This window comes from Nycticebus coucang, chromosome 15 (assembly GCF_027406575.1).
Source record: "Nycticebus coucang isolate mNycCou1 chromosome 15, mNycCou1.pri, whole genome shotgun sequence".
NCBI lineage: Eukaryota > Metazoa > Chordata > Mammalia > Primates > Lorisidae > Nycticebus > Nycticebus coucang.
Genome location: NC_069794.1, coordinates 14,776,617 through 14,804,020, shown reverse-complemented (window position 1 = coordinate 14,804,020; position 27,404 = coordinate 14,776,617). Strand labels below are relative to the sequence as shown.

The following is a 27,404-nucleotide window of genomic DNA, read 5'->3' as shown; positions in this document are numbered from 1 at the left end:
CTGGGAGGGAAAATCAGAAAGATAGTTTCATTGGGTTAGAATGGGGGAGCGTGTCAAAAATGACTCAAGTTTTAGGATTGAGATTCAGGGAATGGGAGTTTCAGAGTCAGAAACAGCAGGAGATGAGGAGTAGAGAACCAAATTTGTGATTACCTGTTTACATGCTGTATCATATGTGCATTAAGGATATTAATATTTTAAAATAATTTTCTGTCAATTTGACCACAGAACTAATTTAAATTTCCAGAAAAAATTACAGTAGACGAAAGCCCGCACATTGATGATAGATTCACGTGGGGAGGAAAAAGAGTTTTATAAGTATAAAACCAAGAGGAATAAATATTCTCTTGAAGACCATGGCCTACATGGCCGTTTTTAAAGATGCAATTGGCAAAATAAAAAGAAACCATTGCAGGAGGCTGCCCTGTTACTTTGTTACAGATGCATTTTTATAACAGTTACTTACAACAAGAGTGCATTGCCTTCAACCTGGAGGATGAATAGGGGCTTTGTTCTGCCTTGGTCTAGTCATGTAACCATCACGCTCAATTTTTTTTTAATTGAAAATGTTTTGTTTAGTCGAAGGAAAATGTATACTTATTGTGTTTTCTAAATACCATATGTTTTGATTCTTGTTTTGAAAGCAGGCAAAGACACTGCTGACAGGGAAAAAAATAAGTAACTCTTAACTAACCTTTCTATTTTCTTTCTCTGGCTTATTTTAGAGAACTCCCCTAGCTCCTGGAGCATGTTTTGTGGAGTGGCACCTCATAGTGGCCCTCAGATCCTGGGCCATGTGTATTCACCAGTGAACACCTTTCTCTAATCATTGCTTCATAAACGACAATGTGAACCAAAGCACAGCATTTATCGAATGACATCTAAGTCTCTAAGACGGTTAGGGCACACCTAATCCTCCTGTGGGTGCCTGCCAAGAGCAGAAAGGGGTATAGTATAGATATCAATTTTATTGTTCAGCATTCCCTAATTGAAGTCCCGAGTGGTCTGAAAACTTAGATGGAAGACAAATGGGCTACAGTAATTAACCACTGCCATAACAGATGTTCTATAAGGAAGTGTGTGTGCTAGTGGTAGAAGCATGTTTTGATTTTGAACATGCACTTAGGCCAGCTCATTCTCCCTCGATAATGGAAATCATATGTAAACGTTTTAAAGGTACTAATTTCCATGGCAGACACTGTATTGTTTTTTATTAAAAAAAAAAAAATACACACACACACGCTTTGTCAAACAGTACGACGATTTCAGTTTCCTGTACAACCTGGATGTCTTTTGGAATCTGTGGAGTTTTGTATTTTCAGAAGTGTTTACGCCGCAGCTGCTGGCTCTGAGCTGGCTGTCTTGAAGGGTGTTTCTCGCGCTACCCCTCTCTCTGGTCTGCCAATTATGTGCCACTTTGTACTGGTGCTCTGATTGCTTTCTTCTGAGAGGGAAATTCCTCTTTCATCAGTATGGATGCACTGTTTTCACACACTGCAAGTGCTGTGTTGCTGTGTCAGTCATCCTATTAGGGCGGGTTTCAGACCAGAAGGGCTGACGAACTGGCTGCGGATTGGCTGGCCCCGCGTGGGCGGGGTTTGCTGGGAGGCAGGGCTGCAGCTTACAGCAACAGAGTTTAGACTGTCTTTGCTTCATCATCTGAAGGTAAAATTTTCCAGACACGGCAGGCGGCTTCCAGAGTACAATAAACAGGGAATAGGAACTATTTACATGGACATTTCTTCCTCATGATGTAGTGGAGAAGCCTCGGCCACTTGATTCTGCCCAAAGCTCCTGGGGTTACTGTAACTGAGAAGGACAGGCAGAGCTAAACAAGGTAGGAGAATCATCATCACCCCCCCCCCTTTTTTTGAATGTTTAAAGAGTTTGCTGCAGTATGCTGCATTCCATGTGTGTTGCTGAGAGCAGCCAGGGAAACTGGATTCCACTAATTCAGACGGAATACTTGCGGGGGACCCTGGAGTTTTACGTAACGTTCTGATTTCAGAAAAGGACATGGCAAAGCTTGAATCTATGCCGCCTGTTTGGGGTGAGGCATCAAATCGAGTTTTTAGTCAAAGCATAGATTCATTTATCATTCCGAAAAACGTTTGAATTCTCAGGAGCATTCTGATTTTCTTCTTACTGAAAATTGTCATCCTGACACAGTTAGCTCCCAAACAGATGAAGTTTATATGCATTCTGTTATTTGGAAACAGATTTGCAATTAAGAATAAATAATAATAAAAAAAACTTCATGGTAAATAATTATCAATTAAATGTTTAGCCAAACATATGTCAATTCATAAAAAATAAGGGACTTCTCTAGCTCTATAATACTATGGCTTTAATTGAGTTTCAAAAACACCTTCTTAACAGCCTAGCGAGAGGCAGCTTTCTGGCAAGTTTTTGATACTGTAGGTCAATGTTTACATTTCTTTTTCTGGCATGTCTCAGCCTTTGTTTCCAGCTTAAAAGTGGAACCATTATATTCAAAAGTAAAGCTGGGTTAATAATGCTTACTGCAATTATCTGATCTTTATGCATTTTTAATGAGAACACACAGCCAGCAGAATAATTTAATGAGGGCAGGCTAGCTTTTAAAGCTGTGTTTTCACTATGCCGAACCATATCAACTTTCTTGCTGAGAAACAGCAATGAGAAATGATGGAGAAGATTTATTTTTAACACACTTGGCCCAGGAGAAGCAAAGGATATATTTGCTAAAGAATTCTTTCTGCCCTTTTCCGCTTTAAATTTCTGCCAGGCATGAGGAAACTGTGCTTTTTTGTTAGGCCTCGGAAGCATGTGTTTACAATAAATGTGTAACATTTTTAGAATAGTTAGCAAGCGCTGAAGCCAAGCAGAAAATCTGACTTGCCTAACCAGCACCACCTTCAAACATTACTGTTCCTTTAAAAGACAAAGGTGAAGTGTTAAAGTATCTGTTAATTGGGTGATCTGTGCATTTGGGGGACAATCTGGCAAAAAAAAAATATGCAGAAGGACATTTTTATAATCTTTGGATACGAGGAAGTTTCTTCAGCAGTCTTGCTTGTCTTATGTAGAACAGTAGAAGCAAGCACTCATGTAAATAAGGGCAATGCCACGTAGATTCTTCTAGACTCACTGTTTTACTTTCAAGGAGAAGTGCAGGACACTAGCCCAGAACTTCTGACGTCACCCCCCAACTATTTCTGCTGTGTGTTCCTTTATTCGGGCTTGTGGAGAGAAATATTTCTTTATGTCCTGGCCGAGAACATTCTAACTCCCTGTTGGCAGGACTTGAGTTATGTCTTCATATTTTGTCCTGTCCTTTGTCAACCCTACAACCATCCCCCTCATAAATAGGGCATCTTTTCCTACCTGCCTCGTGGTGGGCTGGTCAGCACAGGTTTTCTGCAGAGCTCTGGCTGGGCTGGCAGGAAGCATGCTTAAAGATCAGATAACTACAATAAGCATCATTTTTTTTTCCTGACCTGACTTCCCCTTGGTGCACCCCACACTGCCACGTGTGTGGACAGACCCCAAGACCCCATTCCTAGGCCCCTCAGAGCCATTATTTAGGATCCAGGTTGTGCAACCAAGTTCATGGCTGGTTTTGATGATCGGAACATCTGTTTTCACAGAAAAAGCACCATACCCTGGTGCAGATGGCCCCAAGGAAGTAGAACACCGCAGGCTGTGAATCCCACGTCACAGGTGGCAACCTTGGGCTTGGCGATCAGGGGAAGGTTAATAATTACTAAAGAGCCTTTTAAGAAAAAGAGAAATTTTGGTTAGAACACAGGGAAGTTCTCACAAGTTCCCAAAGGTAGTCTTTACCCTCCTTCCGACTCCTTATATAGCCTTGAGCAAGAGCCTACTTCAATTTTCTATCTCTTAATAGAGTTGAATAATACTTGTTACACTTCCCTTCATAAATTAGCATTTTGAGAGACCTTGACCTTGTACTAAAAAAAAAAAAAAAGTTGTTTGTCTCTTGGCACAGTGAGCTATTTAAAGTACAAAGGGATAAAACCTCAGGATTTAAGAAACTGTTGGCGAATGCCTTAGGGTATTAAGGTACAGATGTATATATGTGTGTGTGTATATATACAAACACACACACACACACACACACACAGAGAGAACCCTTCATTCTACTTTGTGCTCCTGCACATTTTCTAGGGATATTCATCCTTAGATCCACAACGAAAATTTCCAAGGAAATCAGAACCTTGCTGTTTGCATTTTCCCCGTCCATCCCGTCTAATACATTAAAAGCTGTGCAAACCAGACTATTCTAGACACAAGCTTTGCAGTGCCCAAAGCACTGAGTGTTGTTTTCCCCTTGACTTTTGTGTTAAATTTGTGAAAGGGCAGTGAATAAGAGAGGACACGAGAGCAAAAGAGAAAAATATGCTTGTGAAATACACTGGTGATGTAGCATTACTGGTTAACAGCCTGCCTTCTCTCAGCTAGTTGTTTTAATTTGCTGTTGCTATGGTGAAAACAAATCAATATCACATGGCTACCAGCCAGTCCCGCGCTCCGGGAGCGCTACAGAAATTCAAGATCAGGTACTCGAGATTCCAAGCAAGAATTGGGAAAAGAGAATTTCGATCATAAGCTTCCGAGAATTCCTTCTGTAGAATGAGTAGATTCAATCTGTCTTGCATTTTCTCTTCCTTTCTTCCTTCACTTTCTTACCAATAACAAGAAAAAGAGGTAGGAAGACAGGCATGTCGATGTGTTTACATTTCCAAAATAACAAAACTCATTATCAACATAGAAGTAGATTCATGGCCTTGCAGGGGGTAAAAGATTCAGATTAATGAAAAGATGGTGCAACTCCAAGACATGTTGGTAGTTGAAATCACGCTTTGGGAGTCTTTGACATCTCCAGGTATAGCTGCGTGTCAGAACCGGCTGGGTCATGCCAGGCAGAGAATCCCAGGAACTTCAGGAAGCAGGTGGGCAGTGGAGATGGTGTCTTGTAGAAAGCTTGGGAGGCATGGGCATCAAAGTCGGCAAGCAGTAAAATCAAGATAGAGCTGTAGGTGAGGAGTCAGGCCAGGTGAGCACAGAACCCCAGGGGCAGCAGAACAGGAGAGGACATTTTGCTCTTTTCACAAAATCTGCCCAAGGCACAGCCTAAAGGCCTAGCAAGGAAAAGAGGAAATGACAAAGGCAGAGAGAAGTAGAGGTGTCCCAAGCCCAGGCATCCTTTCTGGGATGGCCGACTGAACCGAACAGGCAATGGATGTCCACTGCCCTGGGAGCCAGGAACTTGATATTTCAAGCTTTGGTTTCTCTCGGAAGAATGAGGCGGGAAGACATAGCCATGCTTTGCAAATTAGTTACGATACTATGTTTTTTTCCTCCAGTTTTTTACTGGGTGTAATTTTTGTTTTTCTTTCTAAAAAACGTTCACAAACTGTGCGTTGCAGCTGCAGTAATATTCATAGTAAGGAGTCAGAGGCGCCGTATGGTGAGGTCTGCCTGGGGCCTGCGCCTCCACCGCACAGTGCTGTTTATGGAGACCGGTCTCTGTCTCCAGGGCTGAGAGTAAAAACAGGTGTGAAAGGTAAGGCCCCAGGGATTCCTTTGTGAGGCTGATGGACAATATTTCAGCCAGCCTGTTCCTCTCACTATGGCCGAAACATTCAGTAATAAAACTGCAGTCACCAATTTACCTTAGCATTTTCACAAAGAATGCATTGTCTAAGTTCTTGTAGGTAGCACGTTCCATCAATCAGTCAACAAGTGTTTATTAAACACCTCTGGGGTTCTCTGGCTTTTGTTACTGCGTTAGAATACCAACTCCGTAACCTAATACCTATCCGTCTCTCTGTGTGTGTGTGTGTGTGTGTGTGTGTGTGTGTGTGTGTGTGTTGGTGGGTGCCTGTACACAAATGATGCAAACTTGTAAACTTCAAAGACTGCAAATAATAACTTTATTGGCCAATATTGATTTAATATTGTTCACCGTCAGACACTAATTTTAGGCTTCAGACAGTTTTGGTGTTTGGGGGGAGTGAGCAAGAGAAGGAATTTTGAGTTTTAGATATCTTTATTTACGTACTTTCTTCACTTCTGTTACACTGCTCAGGATAAATGCTGCTTAAATAACATTTAAAGACATAAGACGAGAAACAGACAGATGAGCATGCTGCAAAAACATCCAAAATATAAGGCTCCGGAGAGCAATCAGAGTCTCAGCAAACACAGTAGCAGTCTCGAAGTGCTTGGGGAACAGGATGCGTCTAGAGAGCCTTGACCCTCAGTGTAGGGCAGGAAATCTAACAGCCCCTCCACGCTTCAGAGCTGCCAGGTGATCATCCTCTTGGTGACATGCCACCTCTGCATCTCCCAGTCCCCACCGCCAGCAAGGAAACCTGAGACTCTGGGGATTGGATTATGCTTTCCCTCTTTTTTTTTCTTAAAAGCAGAGTTACTTTACAAAATTCGATTTTCCTTTTTAAACACTAAGTTTTGGGGGGTGTTTTGCTTGTTTGTTTGTTTGTTTTGCTCTAACATCCCAGTTAGTGTGTATGCTACCGACAAGCTGGGGGTGGTTAGGGCCCCAGTTTCGGGGAGAGCTGAAAGAAGCTTTTTGGCATGAGGACGTCAAAAGAATTCTTTTCAGTTATGGGTCTTGGCAGGCAGATGGGCAGGTCGGAGGTTTCGCGCATGGCAGGCAAGCTGGTTATTGTAGAAGAGCCTGAGGCCGGGGAGTGGGGAGTAAGTGACTTCAGAGGAAAAAGGAAGGCTGCAAAACCCTCAACCAGCTTCTGACCCCGCCGCGCAGTTTGCAATCCACAACAGCTAGGAGGCAAGGCATTTGCAAACAAGATAACAGCAGTTAAACACACAAAGGTCTTCAGGAGGAGAATTAGCATATGTGTCGTTTCTTACACTTTCCAAAGGGCTTTCAGAGGCATTACCTCAATTAACAGTTCAAATGCAGAGTTTAAAAGCAGGAGCCTAAAGTTAGGGCACTCTGGCAAGGGTGCCTTAGGGAAAGCTCCTTGAGGAGAGGAGTTATCAACTGGGTTTTTACCACTTTTATTCATCTATTTTTTTCCAGTGCTTAATTGACTTGAATTTTGAAAAGGAAAAACTTTCAGAGGCCCCTGGTGTATAGATATGTGTCACTATCTCTTGTCCCCAAGCACTTTCTAAGACAGCACGTGCATTTGCTATCTACGTTGAGGCCCGCAGGTGCCAGGGTGGAGCAGGAAGAGAGGTGGGTGAGCTCCACTTTCTCAGCTCAGGTTCAAAGGCATCAGAGACACACCCCAGCCCACTCACAAAGCAGCAAGTTGCTTCTAGAACACAGCATTCCCTAATGGTTATAAATGGTCTGCAGGCCTGGGGAAAACCAAAGTCAACAATGAAACCAAAAATTCATGGTGTTTTCTTTTTCCCATGAAAGCATCTCGTTGAGTTCTCTTGAGCCTGCTAGAAGGAGAGAAAGAAATTAGTATCCTAGGAGCATCTGTTCTAAAGTAGGTGCTTTCCATGTATTATTTCATGCAGTCTGAACCTAAGAAGAGCAAAAGAGCCCCACAAAGTTAACCGCATCCCCAGCTGGCTGACAAAAGCAGAAGGCCCCCAAAGCTCACAGCACCCCGAGATCCCTCAGCTAATACGTAGCTGAGCTAATTTTGAAACCCAGGCCCATCAGAGCCCCCAAGCCCTAGGGGTAGGTGGCATTTTGTTTTCATCTGAATAAGTAAAATTGGGAAAATAAAAATCATCCATACCAGAAAGAATAAAATCTCCTACTAGAGGTAAATCAATGTTAGTGCTCTCAAAGGTACTTTACACAATTTATCTTATAATACTGAGTGTTGGAGTAATAGTGACCTCTTACATGTATATATATCACTTCAGATTTTGTGGGTATTATCTCTTTTAATAGTCACGAAATCCCTTTTTTGTCCCTGCTTTATAAATGAAATGAAAACTCAATTTGAGTGAGGTTAAGTAATGTGCTAAAAGTCTCATTAGCCAAAATGGGGAAAAGTTAGTCCTCAAACCTATGAGAATCTGTGCACGTGACATTTGACGAAATCACGCTGCGGCCCAACTTGGAATTTTCTCAAAATGGATGTTGCATAGTTGAGTAGAGCCCAGCCCCAAGCAATTTTAGGAAGACAGTAATAATTTTTAATTAAGATATTGAGTTATTCTAAAAATCCATACATTTCTGGCATCCTAGATGCATACTTCACTTAATCAAACGTTGAGTACTGGCGAAGCATATATTCTATAAATGACTTACTACTTGAAATTTTAAATGTTCTGAGAGTTCAGGAGCTCCATTTGGGCTAGTGTCATAGATAGGGCTTCTTGAAGGAAGAGCTACCTCCTCCACCTGCCTCCTCTGGATCTGAATGGATGTATTTTGTCTAGATTAGTGTTTCTCGTGGGGTCTGTCCACACCCCAGGCCAAGGGCAAGATTATTCACTAGGTAAGAAAATAGCTGAACTTTTACATCTTACGTATTATTCAGCTCATCATTTTAAAATGTCAATTTTCCTGCATGTTTGGTAATGTATGTAATGTACTAGCAGCATTGTATGAGTTCTAACTCCTATAAAGAAGCAACTGTCCTTATAATGGTTGTTTCTCCTAAATTTATATATATATGTATTTTTTTTTTCTTATAGGAACATATGATCAAAAGAGATTGGAGAAGCCATAGGGCAAAATCTCAGGATGGAGGGACAGTGTGATGTGGGGTAGGGGCCAGGGAGGAGCCTCCACTTTGGAGAATAAGAATGCCATGTTAGGGAGTGTAAGAAATCAGGTCAGCTGGGGGGCCCGGTGGAGTTCAATTTCACTACCTATAATGTCAAGTCTAATCCCCAGGTGTGAGGATCCAATTGGGACCTGGCAGATAGGGTCAGGGATTATGTAACTAGTGATGCCACTGGCCAAAAAACTTTTGCAATAGTCCGGGCATAATGTGCAAAAGGGTTAGATTAGCATGGTCATGTGAGGGCAGAGGAGAAAGGACAAATCCGAGAGGCATCTTGAAGGAAAAATAGCAGAAACTAGCAAGAACTTAGAGAGGTCAAACTGACATCAGAGTTTCTAGCAGGAGGGATATCTGGTACCCTGACACGAATTGGGGTAGACAAAGAGAGGGGCCTATAAAAGGGAACAGAGTTGAAGGAGAGAAGAAGGGAGGGAGATGATTGAGTTTTTAGTTTTGAGAATGGTGTTTTTGCCTAATGATGGGACATCTAAGTGGAGATATCACGCAGTTATTTGGGGATACTTTGATAATGTGGAAATGCAGAATAGCCCAGACACCAGAGTATAAATATGAGCTTGGGACACAACTGTGGTGGAAGCCATCCTTGACCCCCTTGATGCTCACGCCTCATGGAAGAAACAGGCTGGTAACCAAGGGTGAGCCTCGGGGGAAACAGCCAGGGGCCTGGAAGAGAATAGTGGCCAGCAAAAAATCAGAAAAATAACTACCTCCTACAGAAGCAAAACAAGTTTTTAAAAAGTAAATAGTCGGTATTTATTTTTATTTTATTTTATTTTAATTTTTTTGGAGACAGAGTCCCACTCTATGCCCTGAGCAGAATGCAATGGCATCATAGGTCACTGGAACCTCAGACTCGGAAGCCGCTGGGATTACAGGTGCTCACCATGGCGCCCAGCTGGGTTTTTCTTCTTTCAATGAGTCGAGGTCTCACTCTTGCTCAGGCAAGTCACAAACTCCTGATCTCAAGCAATTCTCCCTTCTCAGCCTCGCACAGTGCTGGGATTACGGGCGTGAACCACCGTGCCTGGCTAGTCCCTGTTATTTAGCACCATAGCCCAGTCTCCATGATGCTACGGGGAAAATGGTGTAGCTCCCTGCATTGCACCAACCTCCTGCACACAGCTCACCCTCACTGGCGGGAGTCTCTGGCAACAGTCCTGTTGCAGGCAAATATTGATTCAACATCATATTTAGATCTACAGAATATTGGATGGATAAAGGAAACTTCTTGGCTCTATTTTTCATAGGTACAGTTGAGTTTTTGAAAATAGATCCTTATTAATAACCAAAGAGAGCATTTGAAATCAGTAAGTATCAAGACTTCTGCATCTATCCCTCAAAATGCATGTTTTAAGGATGTAATTGGTTAGAGCAGTAATTGTAAAGTGGAGATATCACTAGATATTAGTCGTCCTGCTCTCTAAGACCCTGGGGATTCATGCATCCCTGGGTCTAGCAGGTGTCAACCCAGACATAAGGACCTCTCTAAAGAAAACAACCTTTCAAGGTGAGAAAGTGCTTGAAGTATGCAAATTGTTGATGCCTTCATATCAGATGCCTGTCATGAGTAAACCAGCCAGTGTTCCTCAAACTTGCATGGGCCTGCCTGGGGAGCTTGTTGAAAATGTGATTCTGGTTGGTAGGTCTAGGGTGGGGCCAAGATCCTGGATTTCTAACAAGCTCCCAGGTGATGAAGATGCCGCTTCTCCTTCTGGGAGGCTCTGGAATACAGTGGCCACTTTGAAAGTAGCAGCAAGTCAGTGGCATCACTAGTTACAAATGGTCTAATTCCTGACCCTATCTGCCAGGTCCCAGTTGGATCCTCACACCTGGGATTAGACTTGACATCATAGGTAGTGAAATTGAACTCCACCGGGCCCCCCAGCTGACCTAATTTCTTACGCTCCCTAACATGGCATCCTTATTCTCCAAAGTCGAGGCTCCTCCCTGGCCCCTACCCCACATCACACAGTCCCTCCATCCTGAGATTTTGCCCTATGGCTTCTCCAATCTCTTTTGATAATATGTTCCTACCAGAAAAAAATATACATATATATATATATATATATACACACACATATATACACACACACACACATATATATGTATATATTTAGGAGAAACAACCATTATAAGGACAGTTGCTTCTTTATAGGAGTTAGAACTCACACAATGCTGCTAGTACATTACATACATTACCAAACATGCAGGAAAATTGACATTTTAAAATGATGAGCTGAATAATATGTAAGATGTAATAGTTCAGCTATTTTCTTACCTAGTGAATAATCTTGCCCTTGGCCTGGGGTGTGGACAGTGTAAGTAGCAGATTTGGGTCTGAGATAGCTCCTTTGGGGATTCTCTGCAGAGCATAGCAGGCCTTTCCGGCTGCTCAGGCTCAGAGGACAGAGCTGAGGCCGAACCCCACCTGCCTTGCACCCACACTGCTGGTGGCGAAGGTGTGAAGGCTGGTCCTTTAGGGCTACAAGCAGCTCTGTGGCTCCACCCAGCCAGCCAGTGGGTGTCTCCCGCTCCTAAGATGTCTGTCTGCTCTGAGGACACAGGCCCTCATAAATCCCCCAGGAGATCTGTTACCACCTGCAGGGAATAATGGTGTGTTTGTTGACACATCTGCTCCTGAGGTTTTTTAATTTGTCCTAAGGAATATAGGTGTTCTAAATCCAACTTGGATTCTTTTATTTCTAGCCAGAGGTCAGAAATGGAGCCTGGAAGTCTGATAGTCCTACTTCCCTCAATGAATTGGTTCCAGGAACTCTTACACACTCACTCACCCCCTTCAGATGTAAGATAATGCCACTGTCTCCTCCTCTCCAAAGAACTAGAGGAGTGTAGAGGAAGTGTTATTTGCCATTAAAAGTGCACTTATTTAAAAGGGCTAGTTTTAAAGTCTTGTGATGGAAATGAAGACATCATTAGATGAGGTAGCTGTGGAATGAATAGCTTGAGGGAGGTCCAGGTGTGACTGAGTGTGGGCAGTCTCATATCTCCTTGGATGTCCTGTATCCAGTGTCCCTTGTCTGTCCTCCCTCCTTGGATGCTTCATGTGCCTGTGTGTCCTGAACATGGTCCCCTCTTTCCCAGAGCCAGGGGTCCAGCTAACCTGATTTAGAGGAAGTCTTCCTTGCCCAGATGCCCATTTAGTCCACACACAGATGGCCATTTATTTAAATGCATTTTTAATGTACCAATAACCTTTTGGAAATGAAACAGAACAAATGTCTAGGGGGGTTACTGAGAGACTACTATGTGGCAAGCCCTCTGCTGAGAGTTTTGTGTATATCAACTTAGGCCTTTTCACAAAGGAAAGGAAGCTTAGAGAGACTGAGTTACTTGCCAAGGTCACACCCTGACCAGTGACAGAACAAAGGGTGAAACCTTGTCCAACGGTGTTTACTTGGAGTTTGCCACAAAAGGGAGTTTGCTTTAGAAAAACTTCTTTCACAGTTGCAAGTTCTGTGAGCAGAACTCACTAAATCATTAAATAGAACATAAACAAGTGATTATTGGCGTACTGTGCAGGCCTGAGTTCCGTTTCAGCCAGAAGTCCCTCCTCACAAAGGGACTTGGTGGCTTGCCAGGGATGGCTTGGGCAGCAGAGCCAGATTTGGTGTCATTCTTGGTTGACCTTTTCCTTGCTTTTGAGTTGCCTTGCAGTGCGCACGCGTGCATGCTTGGGGCCTGAATGAACCTACAGAACTCGAAGCTTCTCAACTTCTAGATATTGTAAATAGACATGCCAGGCAAGAGCTCCTTATCTATCACCTGCAAGACCCATTCCAAAGTGAGAGGTTTTGCGCTGTTGTGACCTGGCTGCCCTCTCCCAGATCCTTTCTTCTTCCTTGACCTCCCCTCCAGGGGCAGCGCTATTTCCTTTCAGACCTACCCTACACTCCTGGTGGGCGCTTCGCTGGGCTGCTCCTGTCTGCCTCCCAGATCCTCTCTCTGCAGCCTCCCCTGTCTGTGCTAACCCCTGGTGCCTTCTCCCACCTGCTGTCCTGTCTGCCAAGTCTGTGCCTGGCATCCCTGTGTATGGCACACAGAGACCCCATGTTTCCGAGGTTCTCCCACATCTGACGCTAAGCTGGTGGGGGAAGCTATGCATTTCCCCCTTAGGAAACCAGTCCTGTGAACCCGAAAGGATCAGCTTCCTGGCAGCCACCACAAAGACCATCCCCTCAGGAAACAAAACAAAGCCTATCTCTAGAGTTTCCCTGTTTCTTTTCTTTAAAGTTCCCTGGTGCAACTAGGCTGCAATTAAGAGGCAGGATCAAAGTGACTCCTTGCCTCTGGGGCTGCTGGGACCAGGGAGAGCTTCAGTCTTTTAACTATTTACTTCCCATGACTTGCTACTCCAACAGCTTCTTTGTTCCTCCGGGTATCCAGGTACTAGAGCAGTGGTTTGCTGTGGCAAGACACCTTAGTGTCTTAGAGTTGGTGGGGGAGTTTTTCCCATTGCTCAAGATTCGGAGAGCCCCTTCTCTTTGAGATCCACCTGACCAACAAAAAACACAAACATAAGATGAAAATTAGACAGGAATTCCAAGGGGGAGAGCAGCAGAGGGAAGGTCTCTTGTCTAGCGCAATCCATGGCTAACCTCTACCATAGGCCTGGCAAGCAGTTTCTGGCTGCCGCATGTCTTCCCTGAATAATACATATAAGCCGTAACATGTTGCTAGAAAATTCTTTCTCATGCCAAAAGGAAATGTGGCTTCTCAAACCCTTCACCCTTCACCCTGTCTGGGCCTCAGGAGGAACCCTAAGCGGGTCAAATGCCTCTTCTGTAGACCAGCCGCTTCACATATTGAAGATGTCAGCTTCCTTTGACAGGACCAGTATGGCACCTCCCTTATTCAGGAGATAATATCTTCATTTATGCAACCCAAGACACTCAGTTTTTCTAGCCGTGTTGACCCATAATGAACCTTAAACCAGCTATGATACAAGAAAAAGTGCTGGGACTTTCCGCTTTTCCTTAGTGTTGTTCAAGCCTGAGCTTGGGAGCAGGTGGGTGAGGGAAGCTGATTGAGGAAGGACAGACAACTTCTACAACTGCACAGGATGCTTTCAAACTGTCTTTAGTCCCAACAACAGGCTAGCAACCTTCAGACATACCCAGCATATGCTGGACGCTAGCTTGCCAACTGACTACAAGGAGGACTGGTAGACCGACAGGTAGGTTGATAGAGATTCAGATAAACATATACACAGCAATAGACGGATCTTTTACATAAGGCATCTTCACATAAGCAATTTGAATAACACACATTAGAGACAACCTACATATTTGGGGTTTCTTTTATCATTTTTGGTTTCTCAGTCAACAGAACAGTGACCATTTTAGCAGCAGCACATAGTCCTCCTGGGTTTCTCTGTGGGTCTCAGCAGAGTCCCCAGCAGCTCAGAGACACGCTCTGCCATCAGCAGTGCCAAGGTCACTGAGGGAGCTAATTAATCCCAGCTCCAGTCAACAGCAGACTGCGCTAACCTGCCCTCCTTCCTCCTTCCTCGGAAAGGGAGCCATCAGGAAGGATTTTTCCCTCAGTTCTGCCCAGGCCTACTCAGGAACACGCTGAGCAAACAAGGACGGGTGAGAAAGGGTGTTGAAATATTTCCCCATGAGGAGGCCAGGTTTCAAGCTCCAGAAAGCCCGGAGCCTGCTTGGAGGCTTTCAGACTTCAGTTGCAACAAGCCCTCTGGTTTTGCTTAGGAAAATTCTCAGGTTGGTATTTAACCTCAAGATCCCTCTACCGCACACTCTGCCTTTTTTTCCACTCTCTACTACTGCTAGTTTTATTAATGCCCTATAAACCTCGCTAGTATCGTTGCCATGCTGAAAACTTGCCTTTTTAATAAGAACTGCCAATTTTCTAGCTGACCACTAGAAAGCCATGGCTACCTACCCCCTCAGGGTGAACTTTATGTTGTATAACCCAGACCACACTAAGTAACTGAGCAGAGAATGTAACCCAGAGGAGTGATTATTTTGGTAAACACTGACAAACAATAATCCAAGATTCAAAGTTAGAGGACGTTACCATTTAAAACCTTGTAATCCCAGAGTTCACATTAGTCCCTTTAGCCAGATACATGTCGGGTCTTGAGCTAATTGTTCTAGGGCTCTGGATTGGTACTGAAGGCGCTGATCTCTTCCTTCCAGTTCAACACGTTAGTGCAGACAGTCGGGGAAAACACTGATGTCGCCTGTATGTTTTGTCAGGTCAACAGAATGGTGTCCACCTCCGAGAACATTTGGAGCCTTCAGGGCAATCGTGAGTGGCCCTCCACGGCCCCTTCCTCCCTGGGGCCTGCAGCTGCAGAGGCGGGGGGGCCTGGGCCTGGGAGTGCATTTCCTATTACAGTCTGGCAGAACCCAGCAAATCCTGGAGTTAGATTTGTGACACTCCCCATCTTGCTCCTTGGTTAAAAACAGAAAAAAAAAAAAAAAAATCAAAACCTTATGTTCAATACAATATCAGGCTTCTAGTGAACATGCCGCTGTTAAATAATAACCGTCAGCCTGTCCACCCATTAGAAGGTTATGGGCTTCGGAACCGGCCGGGTCTGGACGAGGCTGTCTGCTTCCTTTCTCAAAGTGGCCTGGAATGGCGCTGGAAGCCTTCCAGCTTCTAATGGAGGCAGCAGAATGAGGCCTGACTGCATTTACTGACTTATTTCCCTCCTTCACGTATTTCTTCTTCCCCTCACATTTTCAGGACTGAAAATTAGAAACACTTTTCTCCTACACACAAAATTACTCCCGCACAACACTTTCTTTTCTCCTTGGTTTGAAATGGCAGTTGCTGCCAGAAAAGGCGTCTCGGAAGAATGCACGCCATCCTGGCCGGGGTGGTGGGGGCTAAATGCTGCCAGTTAGGTGGTCCTCAACACAGCGGCTGTCCACAGGAAAGGGCTGGTGTCTCAAGGGAGCCTGGGGATAGGGTCGGGTGGGGTGGGGTGCGGTGGGGTCTCTGCTAATATTTTATTTCTTAATCTGAGTAGGGCTTAGGCAGATGTGTTCACTTGTGAGGTTATAGGGCCTGTTTCCATCTTTGATAAAAAAGTTTTTAAAATGTAGCTGGCTACCCTGATATGGATTATAAGACAAAGAGAAAGCAGAGCTGGAAGGCATCCTATATTCCTATTCTGTCTCACCTAGGCCTGCCCTTCTGACCTGCTTCTCTCCTCGGAAACTTCCTGGGATTTCAGCAGTGGATCTCTGTGTCCACCTATAACAGACCCACGAGGCACCATACAGCCCGTTTAGCGTCCCACCCTTGGCCATTGGGAAGTTAATGCTGCAAACGTGGAACCTGAAAAGAAAGGAAATGGTCCGTGTTAAATACTATGGTCTTGGCAGTAGCAATGACAACAATAATCATTGTCACTTTGTCATCCCATACAAAATATCTCCTTCTTGCTGCTGCTTCTTCTGTTTGTTTTATTCAAACCCATGAATGTTTTGCTTAAAGCTTCTTTTCCTCCTAGTTGGCCGTGGAGAAGGAAGGCGAGCATGGGGCTGCAGATGACAAAGTCCTTTGCCCTTTCTTGCTCTATAGTCCTAGATGCTTCTAAGTCTGTTGAGGTCAAGAGGGGGCATGCAGATCTCAAAAAAAATAAATAAGAGTGGGCAGCTAAGAATGGTAAGAACCCAGAGCTTGTGGGTCAGTGATAAGGATTTGAATCCTGGACTCCCATAGGCTGCACACGAGTGTCACCAAATAGCTTGGAGCTGTGGCTTCCTCATGTGTTTAAATAGAGGTGACCGTGCCCACCTCTCAGGGTTTTTGTGAAGCTTTGGTAAAACAATGTACTGGGGACGCCTTGTGCAAGGTGAGGAACCCTTTGTTGATGGGAAGGGGTCGATGCCATTGTGAAATTAATCTTGGACTGCTCTGCCAGGGCAAATGTGTTCTCTGGAAGGTTTCCCTGCTATAGGACAGTTTGCAGGAAAAAAAATAGCACTATATGAAAGGTATAGGAAGATGAGGAAAGTATTTCTTCAATTTCCCCCATTTTCTTTCTCCTCATGGAATTTGTACTGTACTGTGACTAGTAAGATGCGTGAATAAATCACCGTGGTGACAGCACTCCATGCCACAGGGGAGGTATAAAGTGCCTTGTGAGTAGAATTAGCAGGCAGGGAAGCTGCTTGCAGGAGTCAGCATCAGAAGTGGCCTTGAGGATAGATAAGACAACAATGTGTGCACTTACAAAGCCGCTACACAGCCTTCTCTGGAACATAGGGTGCAGTCCAGAGAGCACTTGGCTTGACCTAGATTGTTAATGACTTTGAATGCCATCCTATGGATTTCTAATTTCATTCTGAATGCAGCAAAGAGCCACCAGATATGTGTGAGCAGGTAAATGATGGGCTCAGACATTGCTGTAGGGAATTCATTCTGTGAGCACAGATTAGTCTCAAGAACCGCAGATGCTCGGGCTGGTGGTGAAGGCAGGAGCTGGGAGAGCAGCAATGAGAATTAGATGAGAGGTGATGTGTAGATGCAGGGAGCCACCTACTAACAGCTTGGGAAGAGTGTATTCAGGCCAAGGAAAAGGGAGGGAGTCAAAGATGACCTGGTGACCACGAATTTAGGGAACAGAAGTATCAATGACACCAATGACAGACACACAGGAGGATGGGGGAAGATAGGAAGGTTGGCTCTTGCAGTTAAGTTGCAATGTGTAGGTCTCTTAGAAGTGTAGGTCCGAGGCTTCTGTAATGTGCAAAGCTGCATGTATGTTCGGGATTCATCCACAGAGGACTGATATTTAAAATCATAAACATAAAAGGAATCGAGATGGCTAAATGTAATCCAGACACAGCCTTGGGGACCACTTACATTTTAGGGAATTTTCTGGGCTCACTTCCACTGGCATAGAAACCCAGGGTGAAGAGCATTTTATCCAAGGTGGAGGCACCATGGACCAGGTGCATAGGCCTATGACCTCTCTGGCTGCCTTTGGATCTGTGACAAAGAAGCGCACTATTCACTATGTCCTAGATTAGAGTTTCCTAAACCTCGGAGAGAGTGGGAAATAATGCCAGATCATAAAGAAAGCTCAGCACAGATGAAGACTTAGCCGGGTACTATGACACGGAGAAGCTAAGACAACACCCCTGACTGGGGGGAGGCTCTTAGGGAAGAGTAGTGAGTAGGAAGCTGAGCTGCAAGGCACTGGGGGAGTAGAAAGTGAAAAGGGTTAGGGAGAAAAGCTGGGCTAGACAAGGCAAGAAGAGGGCAGTGAGTGGAGAACAAGCTAGGGGAAGGAAAGGCAGTCAGATTAGGAGGGGTGAAGACTGGGCTGGCAGGTGGCGCCTGGGCCGCTTTGCCCAGGGAAGGGGGTGGGCTGGGAAGAAATGGTTTTTGAAAATTTTTAAGAATAAGGTTTTCTTTTCTGCTATAACAGAAAAGGTGAAAAACATCAGATACATTCGAAAGAAGGTGGCAAATTGAGGTCTAAATGCTTTTCTAAGAAAGCTCCCAGAAGTCTTTGCCTTAAAATGAATTCTGCTGTATTCAAAATAACTCTGCTGGGGAGAGGCTAATGTCCTGCCTCGGTTCCTATCCCCAGTCAAAGACGAGCTCTACATCCTTACAGGCCTAACTATAACAATGACTGCTCTGCATTCTAGTTGTTGTGCTTTTGCTATTTTATTGTTTCCTTGGCTTTTTCCTTCATAGCACCGAATTGCAGAAAAATTCATGAGTCTCGCACTTTTACTCTAAAACACAAGATCATATGGAATATTTTAATGTCTCCTTAGCTGAGTAATCTCTACACGTTTTAAGCTTGAGCCAGTGTCTGGTAAGTTGTATATGCTCAATAAATGTTTCTGGAATACAATTGAATAATTGAGATGTTTTATTATCCAGGCAGGCATTTCTGTAGTTATTAGCCATGAGTTATATTAACAGAAATGCTAGTCCATCATCTACACAAATATACCCAGAAGTTTCTATTACTACAAAAAGAGAAAGTATATTTCCCCATAGAACTGTACACATCCCTATGAAGTCATCCTTTAGTACTGACAAGACCGTACTCAATCTTTTTTTAGTTAAACTTCAGAGAAGAAGTTTGGCTGATGAATGCAATGGGCAGAGAGAAACTAATGGTGAAGTGTCTAACTGAGAGTTATCTCGAGCCTCCTAACTTTTAAACTCAGTTTTAGTTGCTTGAATGCCGCAGGAAAACGTTCCTGTTAACGTTTGACGGCACAAAGTGTGCAGCACATCTCACAAAGTGGATTGGCCTATTTCTTCACCCTTGAGGGCCACTTGAAAACTTAATAAAAGACAAGCACATCCACAGTCAGGGCCAGAGTGAGACTTGCAGTCATGGGTCAAGGTCGTATTTCTGCACGATATTCACTTCTCCACCCAACTCCATACCCATTTCAAAAGCTCTTCACAATTACTCCAAAAGTTGGAGTTTTTTAGCCACCTAATCTCTTGGGAACCTTGTTAAAAAGTCAGAATCACAGGCCTCCACTCCCAAGATTCTGACTTGGGAACATCTGGGGAGGGGCCCAAGAATCTACATTTATTACAAGAACACACAAAAATTTAGACACAAATTAGTCACAGATCCCCTCACCCCCACCCCAGCACAAGAGTTAAGAGACCATTTAAATTCTGGCTCTGCCACAGATAAGTTGTACAACTTCAGGGAACATTTAGAAATGTATTTTAATCTTAATTTTCTCATCTTTAAAAAGGGGTAATAATACCCACTTCTTTGGGTGATAATTAAGATTAAATGAGATCACCTTTGTAAAAAAAAAACTTTCTATAACTGCACAGAATATGCACTTAATACATAATAAATAATATATGTTTCTGTGGGGTGAACATAAAATTATTGGAGAATAACTACCAATTAATGCAGACCTTCTGAGCAATTCCAGATAAAGGAGGGACTTCGGCTTGACTATTTCTACAAGGTCTTGCTATCACTCACAAAGACCTCATTGTTCTTTTAGCAAAATGCAAGAAGGCTTTATATTTTACAAAAGCCTTTTGGGAATGTTTACATTTGAATGAGATGGTAAGGCACTGGAGCATGCTACCCCAGACTCAAGGAATTATAGTATTTCCAAGATGATTGAAATGTAGTTGCTTTTGAAAACAGCAGAGCTGGGCTACATTTGGAAAGTTTCATATAGTGCATGTGTGAAAATGGAGCACTTGAACAGGCTCCATGATTGGCCATGCCTTGAGCTGTTTTGGCACAGATAAAATTGTTTCTGTCCTCACCCGGGCTGTTTTTAGGTTGTTTAAGCAGACGTTAACTGGTTCACATTGGGACCAAACTCCTGAACTTAAACTTGTACAGATAAATGAATGAATGAATTTCCTCTGGGCCCAAGAAATACTGTCATGACATCTGCCAGTCCATTCTGGCTGTCTGGTCCCTGAGGAAAGGTTAGCCTCTTTTTTGCTCAGAGAATGACTAAGTAAAAATTGCTTCAAGGTGTTTCCTGAAGCTAAACTTTCCTTCCTTCCTGGATATGGTGACCTACTTGTGTTGGGAGACTCAATATCACTTGTTCTTTTATCTCCCCTCCCACCTCCCATCAGCAGTAGAGATACTTTCACAAGTTAGGTGTTTGGTAGAGCTCTGGGTCATAAGATTTGGGTCACACACAAAACAAGAGGAGAGAAGTGTGGTACGGAATCCATTTGATCAGCACACAGGGAAAAATAAGAACAGAAGAGTGAAAAAGACATTCAAAAATAGAGGAGGGAACACAACGGAAAATGTCTGCTACTCTGGGAGATCTAAAAGTCTAAGTTTCAGCTTTCACTTCAGAAAGGGATTTCCTAATTTTTCCAAATCAACATAGATCTGCAAATGTTCAAATCTATTATGAATCGTTTTTGAAAGGCCCAGGCTCTCCATTCAAAAGGCGTTGATTAAAACCCAAACTGTGTGCTTCATAGCCTGATGCTGTGTAAAGGGAGGACAGCAAAAGTGACCGGTAGCCAGCAACCGAAATTGCAGTTAAGACACCCGCGTGCAAGCAGCATGCACCTCTGCACACAGGCAGGCACCACAACACCTGAGACCAACACCATTCGTCGTGGGACCCAGCTATTCAATGCGCAGTCCGAGGTGGGAGGAGAGAGAGTTGGGTCTGACTCTGACTAGAGTGGGCCTCGTGTGGAGCTGAGAAGGATGCCTGGGTTTAGATAACTGTGAAGGAGAGTGGACTAAATCCCATGTCAAAGGAAACTGCTCAAACAAAAGCCAATGGGAGGAAATGAGCTCTTATTGTGTGTACACATCGGGTTCCTCAGAAAGGAAATTGCCTGATTCAAGACACTTCCGATGCCTCTTACAAGGAAAGACTGGGCCTGTGTTCCCACATCACATGTCTCCTTCAACCCTGAGTTAGTTATAACGAAATGGGTAGGATTTGAGCAAACTCATCCATACTCCTAGACTTCTAGAAACTCCAATCACACAATGTATCTTTGGAACCAAAAGGTAATTTCTTATGTTTGTCCTTGCGCTTTGGGGTGTTTGGATCTAGGAAAGAATGGGGAGCAGGTAGTAGGCTCAGATATTTTGCTTTCTTTGGAGCCAATGTTCATCCTTTCCTCAGAGTCCATCAGCCAGCTGAGGCACAGCCCATGCCCAGCAGGGCCACCATCCTCCAGGGCCCTGTTGGCTTCCTGGGATGGGTCAGGTCAAGCCTATCTGCTAGACAATAGTAGCATTAACAATCCTGTCACCTGCTAGCTTTCACTGGAAATATAATCCTGACCATGAGCTTTGGTTTTACAGGGCACAGCCTTGTGCCTGGGACTTGCACTGTGCCCCATGTGGGTGACTGAGACATTCTCAGTCCCTAAGCATGTTGGAGTCTAGAAGAGAAACACACACCCCAGTTGACATAATAAAAAATGGGAACTTCCAAGAGCCCCTGGGATGAGGGGCGGGAACACCTAATAGTTATTAAAACAGCTTGGAATAAGCACAACTTACTGGTTTTGTTCCTCCTTTATGTTGCTTGATTGACAGTTAAGCTTGAGTACAGTTAAGCTTAGATCTATGTAGATGCTACTATAACTGGCAATAGAGAGTTATTGTCCAATGACATCATCGTCTGAGAGTGGTGCTGGTGGAAGGAAGGCTAACACAGGCAGGGCAGGCACCATGGGCCGGGCCCTTTACTGTCATCTGTGCTGTTGTGACGGGGTGAACGTCACACCCTCAGTCTCAGCCCCAGAGCTTGGATATGAGCTCAGGGCCTTACCAGCACAGTCAACCCCTCTGTTACTGCTTCACACCCTGTGGTGATTGTTGCAGTGGCCACTGGCAGGGGCGGACAGTGAATAAGGAAGAGAGAGGTGATCAGAAGACAACGCTCTTTGGACACATCAAGTCCCCTGTACCTGAGGTAGAGGCATTTTCAGTTTATTCTAGAGGATGAAAAATCAAGGTCTTTACATCTTCTTAGGGACTGCTCTTGGGTGGTTCATTTCTTTAGTCAGTCAACAAACCCTAGGCGAGTAGCTAGTATGTGCTGGGTGCTGGGCTACAAAGATGCGTTAGCCTGGCCACTGGGCTTGGCTGGCTCATGTTCTGGTTCTAGCCAGACTCAGTGGCAACAAGGTCGACCTCAAAGAGATGAAGAAGAAAGGAGAGTGGACATGGGGGTCAGGGAGGGCCGGCCTGGCTCTCCAGGGCTGTGGAGGTAGGGTGCAGGGCTAGGAATGATTTTCTAAAAATAGATGAACTTGGCCTTAGAGGAAGTGGGGAATGGCAGCAAGCGAAGAATGGGGAGAAGGGTGTCAAAGTTCCCAGCTTCTCTCTAGTGAGATGCTTCTGAGGCTTATCTATCCTTATCTATAAACTGAAATCATAAGCAACTGAGCATTGTACCGTTTCTTGCTTCTTTTCTTTTTTTTTTTTTGCTTCTTTCCTCCTTATCCTTGGAGGAAAAACAAAGAAATTAAGAGGTAATTTTGCCAGTAAACAACATAATGTGTATGCACAGAAACAAGACTATGTTACGTTATTCAGTCTGGACAGGGCTGGGTACCTGAGGTTTCTAGCCTCCAGCATGGATCTTGTTTTATTATCATTTATTAGAAATGGAAAGAAAAACAATGAGTGGGTAGAATAAAACTCTGTGGATTCCTGCTTGCTTTCCTTACACTTGTCTTAAATCAAATCAGAAAGGCAGGAAAAAGAACCACACCCTTGTTCACAGGCACAGTCCGGACAGTAGTTTACCTTTCCCTCTGGCTAAAATGACTAAATGAAAAACAACTCATCTCACGTAACATTGGATAATGGCGGTTTCAAAATTCCTCACAGTTTCAAGGCTAATTTATAGGATTAGGTCATAGAAATGCTAGTAAAATTCCAATGTGATTCTCATGTTCTATTAGTTTATGTCAAATATTATCACATACCCAGAAGAAAAAAAAATTTTTTAAAACCCACTAGTGAAATATTTCCAATGAATTTAAGTTTTCATGCATTTCAAAAGTGACTTTTGTAGCTGTCCTGAATAAACACAGGCTGTAAGTTTCAAAGCAACAAATTAAAGAATGCAGAGAGAAAACTAGGCCAGCGCCCAGTCATACTGCTGAATAGGTCAAGAGCAGAAAAGCTAAGGAGAACATGTCTTCTGCTAAGAAAAATATGTAAACGAGTAGAGACTCATCGGCATGCATTCAGGACGATCCTCCAAACTACTAAAGTTCACTGAGAACCATGAAGCTTATTTTTTCTTTTTTAAAATTTAATGTCGTTTTTCTTTTTTATTTTAAATTAATATGAGGGTACAGATTTTTAGGTTACATTGTTCTCACTTCCAAGGTAATGTTCAAGTTATAGTTGGTAAACATAAAACTTTGACTTTTTCGCATATTAACAGCACTTTTGGGCCTTTGTTTTACAATGTGAACCAACTGATAGATAATGTGCATTGTTCCTCATTGACTTTGTAATCTCTTTCTTTGCCACAAATATAATAGCCCGTTTGTTTCGCTGCTGGTGTACCCTGGTCAAAGAATCAGACATTTGTTTCATAGTGCTTGTTTTGAAGAAATCAGTTCTGGGTACATCTTTACACTGCCCTTAAAAACAGAGGCTTGTCTGGGTGAGAGATAGGACTGGTCTGCTCTGGAATAGGGTTATATTTATCCACTACTATAGAAAATGAAACAGAAATATAATAAAACTTCAATTTTATCTAATTACTTAAAAGCCTGAATTATAGACTATTCATAAGGATGTACAGTTTTATTAATTATAATGGCATGCAGCAATTTGACTGGCCAGAAGTATTTTATCTAATAAAGACCCTTAATAAGTTCTTATTTATAAAGGTACAAGAATTATTTGTAAGTATTATTATAGGTATTTCCTCTAAATAAATGGTTATAAAACTCCTGAGAAGCTTGATCTCCTAAGTAGGGTAAATATTCTCATTAGAATTATGTTAAGATTGCTACTTTTGCATAAATGTATTCATGATATATGTACAACTTAATAAAATTATTTTTAAAAAATAAAAATGTAAACATGAAAAAAAAGATTGCTACTTTTCTGCCCTTTTATTTCATAAATAGTTCGAAAGTAAACTTCAGCCTACTTTGGGGATGGTTTCAACTCACAAGAGAATTCTGATCAGTTGGTGGTGGCTGCCTGCCTTGAAACTTGTTTTGAAAAGTTTTTGGTTGCCAAGTCTAGACTCAGAGGGAAAAATGCTGGGATCAATTAGTGATGCCTGTCATGGGCAGGAAAGGGGGGAAGGGACGACCAGATGACTTTCATTTGCTGCCCTTGGCATAGGCCCTTCCAAGTGGTTTCAAAGTTAGGATTCTCACAAAAGTGGTCCCCAATTGCCTACAAAATGATAATGAACTTTTATGTTGCTGGTAGCAAAGTTTCCAAGTGTCACCACAACCCAGCAGGTGAAGGTTCTTTTAAGAGGGTGATAGCCATTTAGCTTTCTTAATTCACTTAAACCCTGAGTAAAAAAATTGAGTTGCATTTAGTAAATGTACCTATGTAAAATTTATTTTTATTATTTCTAACTTAGAGGAACAAAATTATTTTACAACTCTTCTTTCTCCTGAATGTGATATTTAGGCAAGGGGAGAGCTATTACAAGGTATCTTAATATTTTAACTTCCTGTGTAATTATTACTGCAATTTTCAAAAGAAAGTGAGTTAAGTGCTCATACCTTTCCCTTAAGACAAATTCAGGGTGAAGTCCACACAGCAGCACAATTTTCCTTCATTTTGAAATTAAATAACAGATAGTGAATAGTGTAGAAGGAGACAATGAATGCCTTTTAAAGAACCTCCGATGGTCTAGGCAATTTACTTTCAAAAATTTTTTTTTTCTTCCTAATGTAATGTTCCCAGTTACCTAAAGAGATATATAGTATTGTCCCATTTTATTGATAAGAAAATTGAGAGATTATTTGTTCCATGTGGATCTTAAATTGGAACTAACCTCTAACCTTGGCCACAATTTCTATTTGAAGTTCAGAATTTAAACATATACTGCTTATCCCAACTTATAAACAGGACTCTCACATCTCTGTTTTATGGATCAACTGAAAAGAATTTGAGAACTTCAGCATTTTGAGAGCCCTCGGTAATCTTTGGTCCTGTTATTTCTCTCATATATATATATATATATATATATATATATGCACACATGTACAAATCTGTCTGCATGTGGGTGAATGCCTATTGAACTTCAAACATTTACTCCAAACCACTTTGTGTCTTTATTGCAAACAAAATGTGAATGACTAGTCTTTATGTTAAAAAATTATCTAAAACCTAGGAAGGGGAAAATTTTATATGAGGATAAAAACTATAAAGTATACAATAAAATCAGCAGTGTGTATAAGAAACCAGAATATTGTTCTGACACTTTCTACAGTATGTAAATTGAACTTCTGATCTGAGAAGTCTGCTTTTGGTTAACTACTGTGAATAAACTTCTGTTTCCAAAATTCCCAGTCTCTAGCTTTTGGTGGCAGGAGGGCAGCAGGATTGGTGGTAGAGAGAGTCTCTCTCTCTCTCAGAAGGCTTTTTATTAATTTCTCTTGCTGAATTTTTGACCCCCGTACAGAAAAAGAGATCTATTGTACCAAACCACATACAAGACCAGCTCCCCCAGATGAGCTTTTTCCTTCCTGCTGAAGGACACAGTTATCGGCTTTATGAGCTGATTACAGTTGGCTTTATAGTAAAGCCAGTAGATTTTCTTAATATACTTATTACTGTTCTGTAAATAGCACCGAGGCAATCATGAATCTGAATCACTTACGGGGTCACAATGAGACTGATACTGGTAATCTTGGGAAGAAAGTGTTAGGTAACCTAAATAATGAAACCAGTAATTGGAATTCTTTCTTACTGTGGAGGCTGACAGTCTAAAAACCAATCCATTTGGTACCTATTGTTTACTTCTGAAACCTAATGAGATAATGCATGCTAAAAGCACTCTGTTCACTGTGTAAATTCTATGTAAATGCCAGCTGATAATATTATTAATAATAATTACATTAAAATTTTTAACTAAGACATGAAGAGAGCTCCGAGATTGTGCAGCAGGTTTCCCCAAAAAGATGATTCTTTAAGAACCGCAACATGCTTTACTTGTTTATTTTCAAAAATATTTGGAGAAACAAGCACCGGATCCTGGCTTTATCTTAATAACGTAAAAACTGGCAGGGAACTGAAGCTTTTTTTATTTTTTTTCTTAAAAATGGTATACTCTTCTCATTTTTTACATTCTGAATTATTCTTTGATTCCCTTTAAAAGTAGGACGGAAGAGTTAAAGGGAGCAGAAGAGATACGCTCTAAGTTTAGGAAACAGCTGGATTTGAAGTCTGATATTGTTAGGTCTTCATTTCCCTCAGACCTGTTTCTCTTGTTTATTGATCTTATTAGTAATTTATTTATTTATTTATTTATTATTATTTTTTTTTTTGTAGAGACAGAGTCTCACTGTACCGCCCTCGGGTAGAGTGCTGTGGCGTCACATGGCTCACAGCAACCTCTAACTCTTGGGCTTAAGCGATTCTCTTGCCTCAGCCTCCCAAGCAACTGGGACTACAGGTGCCCGCCACAACGCCCGGCTATTTTTTTGTTGCAGTTTGGCCGGGGCTGGGTTTGAACCCGCCACCCTCGGCATATGGGGCTGGTGCCCAACTCACTGAGCCACAGGCGCCACCCAGTAATTTATTTTATTACAGTTAATGTTACAACCTAGAGCATTAATGTATGTATATGCCAACGTGAAGGGTCATAGTTGTTAAAGCAACAGTGTTACTTAAAGCAAAATAATTAATTAATGACATCGTGATTTCAAATCACGTTTTGGTTCAGTGGCATCGTTTTTATTTTATACAGCTTCATAAGCACTGCCTAGTTGAATCCGCAAACAAATTCATTGCTCTACATGTGAATTTTATCCCTAAATATGGGTTTACTCAAGCCTAGGAGACATTGAGTGTGAATCAAAACAGATATGGCAAATCTTTCATCATATGTTCTAAACTTACCTTGATGTATCATTCCAGCTAGTGTTTTGTGATGCATTATAAACAGTATT

General features: G+C 42.6%; 1 protein-coding gene across 9 annotated transcripts in view; it reads left to right on the top strand.

The window, feature by feature from the left end:
• The first annotated feature begins 1,603 nt into the window (after window positions 1-1,603).
• The window catches only part of MBNL2 (muscleblind like splicing regulator 2), a 158,572-nt gene continuing 132,771 nt past the window's right edge, over window positions 1,604-27,404 (top strand). For 8 of the 9 annotated variants that reach the window (XM_053563099.1, XM_053563095.1, XM_053563097.1 and 5 more), the window contains exon 1: window positions 1,627-1,837. The gene's annotated coding sequence lies outside the window, so the exon portion shown is untranslated. Of the gene's footprint in view, window positions 1,838-27,404 lie in introns of all 9 variants that reach the window. The other variant, XM_053563084.1, reaches the window with a different exon arrangement.